This window comes from Oncorhynchus clarkii, unplaced genomic scaffold (assembly GCF_045791955.1).
Source record: "Oncorhynchus clarkii lewisi isolate Uvic-CL-2024 unplaced genomic scaffold, UVic_Ocla_1.0 unplaced_contig_8869_pilon_pilon, whole genome shotgun sequence".
Taxonomy (NCBI): Eukaryota; Metazoa; Chordata; class Actinopteri; order Salmoniformes; family Salmonidae; genus Oncorhynchus; species Oncorhynchus clarkii.
In genome coordinates this window covers 1-7500 of record NW_027260947.1, presented here as the reverse complement: position 1 = coordinate 7500, position 7500 = coordinate 1, and positions in this window count along the sequence as shown.

Genomic DNA, 7500 nt, shown 5'->3' with positions numbered 1-7500 from the left:
AGCTATTTTCACAAATGTCAGATTTACACTTTCTTTGATGTGGTGTCTGCAATTCTAACGTTGTTTTGGCCGTGGAGAATACTTTTTAATTAGTGTGCTAGTCCTGCAGGATCTATGTGTGTTGATTCATTATGCTGTATCCCTCAGCAACCAGTCAGCCTCACAATAACAGGGGAGAAAATGTTCTGTAAAACATTTCTGAAGAATTATTTAGCAGCAGGAGGACACCGTCTCAAGCTCGAACGTCTCGCCAAAATCACCGTTGTTTCAGTGTTCCCCTGCCTCTATTCCACAGCTGTGCATGACGGATTCCCTCAAGCGAGAGGATTTATGGAACAATGAACCACCAGCAATGGCTATTGATCCAGACGCTCACTGTGTGTGTGTGTGTGTGTGTGTGTGTGTGTGTGTGTGTGTGTGTGTGTGTGTGTGTGTGTGTGTGTGTGTGTGTGTGTGTGTGTGTGTGTGTGTGTGTGTGTGTGTGTCTGTGTGTGTGTGTGTCTGTGTGTCTGTCTGTCTGTCTGTCTGTCTGTCTGTCTGTCTGTGTGTGTGTTCCGGCCAACACAGCTGCTGAGGAGAACAGACAAGCGGAGGGCTGAGGGGACCACTCCTTTTCCTTTCTGACTCTCTGGGTGCAGGAGATTTAACATTTAAGACTTGAATTAACAAAAAACAGCTGAATCTCTTTTGCTCTTATTGTTCACATGTATTACCATTATAGTTTTGTGCCCTGCTGGTTTCATGCTAGTTCCATTTCTGTTAATGTGTTAGTGATGGTGGGTTTTTATTACCCTGCATGCCCAGCTCAAATAGGTTGATCAATTTCAAAACTGTAGCCTGCAAAGATGCCACTGTCTGTTCCCCTGGTCTCTGCCGGTCAGTGGTCAAACCAATGTACTGTTAAGGCAACATAACCAATGGTCTTCAATAGAAGCAAATGGTGACAAGCCTCACCAATTACCTCTCTCCAGAACATTTATCCCACCAATGACATCTCTCCAGACCATTAATGTCACCAATCACCTCTCCAGAACATTTATCCCACCAATGACATCTCTCCAGACCATTAATGTCACCAATCACCTCTCCAGAACATTTATCCCACCAATGACATCTCTCCAGACCATTAATGTCACCAATCACCTCTCCAGACCATTAATGTCACCAATCACATTCTCTAGACCATTAATGTCACCAATCACCTCTCTAGATCATTAATGTCACCAATCACCTCTCTAGATCATTAATGTCACCAATCACCTCTCAATGTCACCAATCACCTCTCTAGATCATTAATGTCACCAATCACCTCTCAAGAGCATTTATGGGACCAATCATCTCTCCAAACCATTTATGGGACCAGTCATCTCTCCAGACCATTTATGGGACCAATCATTTCTCCATACCATTTATGGGACCAATCATCTCTCCATACCATTTATGGGACCAATCATCTCTCCAGACCATTTATGGGACCAATCATCTCTCCAGACCATTTATGGGACCAGTCATCTCTCCAGACCATTTATGGGACCAGTCATCTCTCCAGACCATTTATGGGACCAATCATCTCTCCAGAGCATTTCTCCCAGTTGTTGTCTACCTGCCCAGGGCTAATGGTCAGCTCAACCTTTTTACAGGAACAGATAGGAAATGGTTTGAATGTTGTGTTTATGTTTTAATGAGATTTGTGACAGACTGAGCATGCCCAAGGCGGTGTGGATCAATGGATGAATGCATGTGAGCTCAGACAGCTCCCTCCAGCCACAGACAACCCCACTGAACCCACTCCAGCATGCACCATCCGTTTCATCCATGTAATGTACATTAAGGTTTTTTACAAAGCCATTTAGAGTCCAATGTATATTTTAGTATGGCACTTCTCTCTCCCAGTTAACCTCACTGACCCCAATGACACACACACACACACGCACGCACGCACACACGCACGCACGCACGCACGCACACACACACACACACACACACACACACACACACACACACACACACACACACACACACACACACACACACTTTGTTTAATCCATTTTAAAGTGTTTTGTGTGTTCTTAGTGAGATGTTAAATGCTGTTTTCAAAACCATTTGGAATCATATGCTACTGTATATTTTAATATGGCACTTCTCCTTTTCACAGTCGATGTTTTACTCTCCTGAGGAAAGTATGTTTTAGCTGCAAAAAACAGTCTTTTAAAAAGTTGAAATGTCTTTTAATTGAGTTAGTATATTCATCCGGGTATCTTTTCTGCTTTTGTATGCTTAAATCAGAGTAGCACCATTTCTTCCCCGCAGCCTGTCTGGTGTAATCTACAGGCTATCTGGTGTAATCTACAGGCTATCTGGTGTAATCTACAGGCTGTCTGGTGTAATCTACAGGCTGTCTGGTGTAATCTACAGGCTGTCTGGTGTAATCTACAGGCTATCTGGTGTAATCTACAGGCTATCTGGTGTAATCTACAGGCTATCTGGTGTAGTCTACAGGCTGTCTGGTGTAATCTACAGGCTGTCTGGTGTAATCTACAGGCTGTCTGGTGTAATCTACAGGCTGTCTGGTGTAGTCTACAGCCTATCTGGTGTAATCTACAGGCTGTCTGGTGTAATCTACAGCCTGTCTGGTGTAATCTACAGCCTGTCTGGTGTAATCTACAGCCTGTCTGGTGTAGTCTACAGGCTGTCTGGTGTAGTCTACAGGCTATCTGGTGTAATCTACAGGCTATCTGGTGTAATCTACAGGCTATCTGGTGTAATCTACAGCCTGTCTGGTGTAATCTACAGGCTATCTGGTGTAGTCTACAGGCTGTCTGGTGTAATCTACAGGCTGTCTGGTGTAGTCTACAGCCTGTCTGGTGTAATCTACAGGCTGTCTGGTGTAGTCTACAGCCTGTCTGGTGTAGTCTACAGCCTGTCTGGTGTAGTCTACAGCCTGTCTGGTGTAGTCTACAGCCTGTCTGGTGTAATCTACAGGCTGTCTGGTGTAGTCTACAGCCTGTCTGGTGTAATCTACAGGCTGTCTGGTGTAATCTACAGGCTGTCTGGTGTAGTCTACAGGCTGTCTGGTGTAATCTACAGGCTGTCTGGTGTAGTCTACAGCCTGTCTGGTGTAATCTACAGCCTGTCTGGTGTAATCTACAGCCTGTCTGGTGTAATCTACAGCCTGTCTGGTGTAGTCTACAGCCTGTCTGGTGTAGTCTACAGGCTATCTGGTGTAATCTACAGGCTATCTGGTGTAATCTACAGACTATCTGGTGTAATCTACAGGCTATCTGGTGTAGTCTACAGGCTGTCTGGTGTAATCTACAGGCTGTCTGGTGTAGTCTACAGCCTGTCTGGTGTAGTCTACAGCCTGTCTGGTGTAATCTACAGCCTGTCTATCTGGTGTAGTCTACAGGCTGTCTGGTGTAATCTACAGGCTGTCTGGTGTAGTCTACAGGCTGTCTGGTGTAGTCTACAGCCTGTCTGGTGTAGTCTACAGCCTGTCTGGTGTAGTCTACAGCCTGTCTGGTGTAGTCTACAGCCTGTCTGGTGTAGTCTACAGCCTGTCTGGTGTAGTCTACAGGCTGTCTGGTGTAATCTACAGGCTGTCTGGTGTAATCTACAGGCTGTCTGGTGTAATCTACAGCCTGTCTGGTGTAGTCTACAGGCTGTCTGGTGTAATCTACAGGCTGTCTGGTGTAGTCTACAGCCTGTCTGGTGTAGTCTACAGGCTGTCTGGTGTAATCTACAGGCTGTCTGGTGTAATCTACAGGCTGTCTGGTGTAGTCTACAGGCTGTCTGGTGTAATCTACAGGCTGTCTGGTGTAATCTACAGGCTGTCTGGTGTAATCTACAGCCTGTCTGGTGTAATCTACAGCCTGTCTGGTGTAATCTACAGCCTGTCTGGTGTAGTCTACAGCCTGTCTGGTGTAATCTACAGGCTGTCTGGTGTAATCTACAGCCTGTCTGGTGTAATCTACAGCCTGTCTGGTGTAGTCTACAGCCTGTCTGGTGTAGTCTACAGCCTGTCTGGTGTAATCTACAGCCTGTCTGGTGTAATCTACAGCCTGTCTGGTGTAGTCTACATGCTGTCTGGCTATCTGTAGTCTACAGGCTATCTGGTGTAATCTACAGGCTGTCTGGTGTAGTCTACAGGCTGTCTGGTGTAATCTACAGGCTGTCTGGTGTAATCTACAGCCTGTCTGGTGTAATCTACAGGCTGTCTGGTGTAATCTACAGCCTGTCTGGTGTAATCTACAGCCTGTCTGGTGTAGTCTACAGGCTGTCTGGTGTAATCTACAGCCTGTCTGGTGTAATCTACAGGCTGTCTGGTGTAGTCTACAGCCTGTCTGGTGTAATCTACAGGCTGTCTGGTGTAGTCTACAGCCTGTCTGGTGTAATCTACAGGCTGTCTGGTGTAATCTACAGCCTGTCTGGTGTAATCTACAGCCTGTCTGGTGTAATCTACAGCCTGTCTGGTGTAATCTACAGCCTGTCTGGTGTAATCTACAGCCTGTCTGGTGTAATCTACAGGCTGTCTGGTGTAATCTACAGGCTGTCTGGTGTAATCTACAGGCTATCTGGTGTAATCTACAGGCTGTCTGGTGTAGTCTACAGCCTGTCTGGTGTAATCTACAGGCTGTCTGGTGTAATCTACAGGCTGTCTGGTGTAGTCTACAGGCTGTCTGGTGTAGTCTACAGGCTGTCTGGTGTAGTCTACAGCCTGTCTGGTGTAGTCTACAGGCTGTCTGGTGTAGTCTACAGGCTGTCTGGTGTAGTCTACAGGCTGTCTGGTGTAGTCTACGTCCCTGAAGATATTGGGTTGATACGTCCATAAATATTTGATGTGTTCTGCATTTTAAATGTGTGGCTGAGACTAAAGGGGAATAGTTGTTTTTATTTCAGACGGTTGGTTATTGGGGGAATAGATATTGAATTACTATTATGTTAATATTGTAACAAAAAGCTAAGTCTGCCTTTCTTTGTCCATGTTTTCCATTTGATTCCAGGGTTGTGATCAATGCCTTTCTTTGTCCATGTTTTCCATTTGATTCCAGGGTTGTGATCAATGCCTTTCAGTGGGGAAAAGGCTGCAACACATAATGAAGTCTGATATACTGTATGATGCATTAATATTATGCTAAATTCATTTATATCCTGGTAAATGTGGCAATGTAGCTTCTAGTTAGAGTAACTTCCTGTGTCCGTACTCTATTGTGATTCGATACATAACTGATTCTGTCTGGCCTTGGTCCTTTGTTCAGAGGGCTTTTACACTGAACATTGCCATCGGTTATTGCTTGGAGATTCCTGTCTGTCTTCCTGGCATCCTTCCATCAGCACTGCTGTAGCGTTCTGACACTCATTCTAGAATTCTTACACTCTGAAGTGAAGATGTGCACGACGACATTGAACCACCCAACCGAGGACTATAACATGGAACATCCCATCTGAGGACTATAACATAGAACTTCCCATCTGAGGACTATAACATGGAACTTCCCATCTGAGGACTATAACATAGAACTTCCCAACTGAGGACTATAACATGGAACTTCCCATCTGAGGACTATAACATGGAACTTCCCCAACTGAGGACTATAACATGGAACTTCCCATCCGAGGACTATAACATGGAACTTCCCATCTGAGGACTATAACATAGAACTTCCCAACCGAGGACTATAACATGGAACTTCCCATCTGAGTACTACAACATAGAACTTCCCAACCGAGGACTATAACATGGAACTTCCCATCTGAGTACTATAACATAGAACTTCCCATCTGAGGACTATAACATAGAACTTCCCATCTGAGGACTATAACATAGAACTTCCCATCTGAGGACTATAACATAGAACTTCCCATCTGAGGACTATAACATAGAACTTCCCAACTGAGGACTATAACATAGAACTTCCCATCTGAGGACTATAACATAGAACTTCCCATCTGAGGACTATAACATGGAACTTCCCATCTGAGGACTATAACATAGAACTTCCCATCTGAGGACTATAACATAGAACTGCCCATCTGAGGACTATAACATAGAACTTCCCAACCGAGGACTATAACATAGAACTTCCCATCTGAGGACTATAACATGGAACTTCCCATCTGAGGACTATAACATAGAACTTCCCATCTGAGGACTATAACATAGAACTTCCCAACTGAGGACTATAACATAGAACTTCCCAACTGAGGACTATAACATAGAACTGCCCATCTGAGGACTATAACATAGAACTTCCCATCTGAGGACTATAACATAGAACTTCCCATCTGAGGACTATAACATAGAACTTCCCATCTGAGGACTATAACATAGAACTGCCCATCTGAAGACTATAACATAGAACTGCCCATCTGAGGACTATAACATAGAACTTCCCAACTGAGGACTATGACATAGAACTTCCCATCTGAGGACTATAACATAGAACTTCCCATCTGAGGACTATAACATAGAACTTCCCAACTGAGGACTATGAATGATTTGTGAAAGACCTGTAAAAAAGCCATTTGGCACAATTAACACAGGCAGACCAATTCTGATCTCATTTTCACTAATTGGTCTTTTGACCAATCAGATCAGCTCTGAAACAGATCTGATGTGATTAGTCAAAAGACCAATTAGCAGTAAAAAATAATTGGGCTGCCTGTGAAAACGCAGCCTAAGTACTACTTTAGGGCCTCAACAACATGTGTACCGTAGGTGTCAAGGCTTTAGGGCCTCAACAACATGTGTACCAGTCTGGTGTTTAACCCTTACCCCAGTCTGGTGTTTAACCCTTACCCCAGTCTGGTGTTCCATCCTTACCCCAGTCTGGTGTTCAACCCTTACCCCAGTCTGGTGTTCCAGCCTTACCCCAGTCTGGTGTTCCAGCCTTACCCCAGTCTGGTGTTTAACCCTTACCCTAGTCTGGTGTTTAACCCTTACCCCAGTCTGGTGTTTAACCCTTACCCCAGTCTGGTGTTTAACCCTTACCCCAGTCTGGTGTTTAACCCTTACCCCAGTCTGGTGTTCCATCCTTACCCCAGTCTGGTGTTTAACCCTTACCCCAGTCTGGTGTTCCACCCTTACCCCAGTCTGGTGTTTAACCCTTACCCCAGTCTGGTGTTCCAGCCTTACCCCAGTCTGGTGTTTAACCCTTACCCCAGTCTGGTGTTCAAACCTTACCCCAGTCTGGTGTTTAACCCTTACCCCAGTCTGGTGTTCCATCCTTACCCCAGTCTGGTGTTTAACCCTTACCCCAGTCTGGTGTTCCATCCTTACCCCAGTCTGGTGTTTAACCCTTACACCAGTCTGGTGTTCCAGCCTTACCCCAGTCTGGTGTTTAACCCTTACCCCAGTCTGGTGTTCCAACCTTACCCCAGTCTGGTGTTTAACCCTTACCCCAGTCTGGTGTTCCATCCTTACCCCAGTCTGGTGTTTAACCCTTACCCCAGTCTGGTGTTTAACCCTTACCACAGTCTGGTGTTCTATCCTTACCCCAGTCT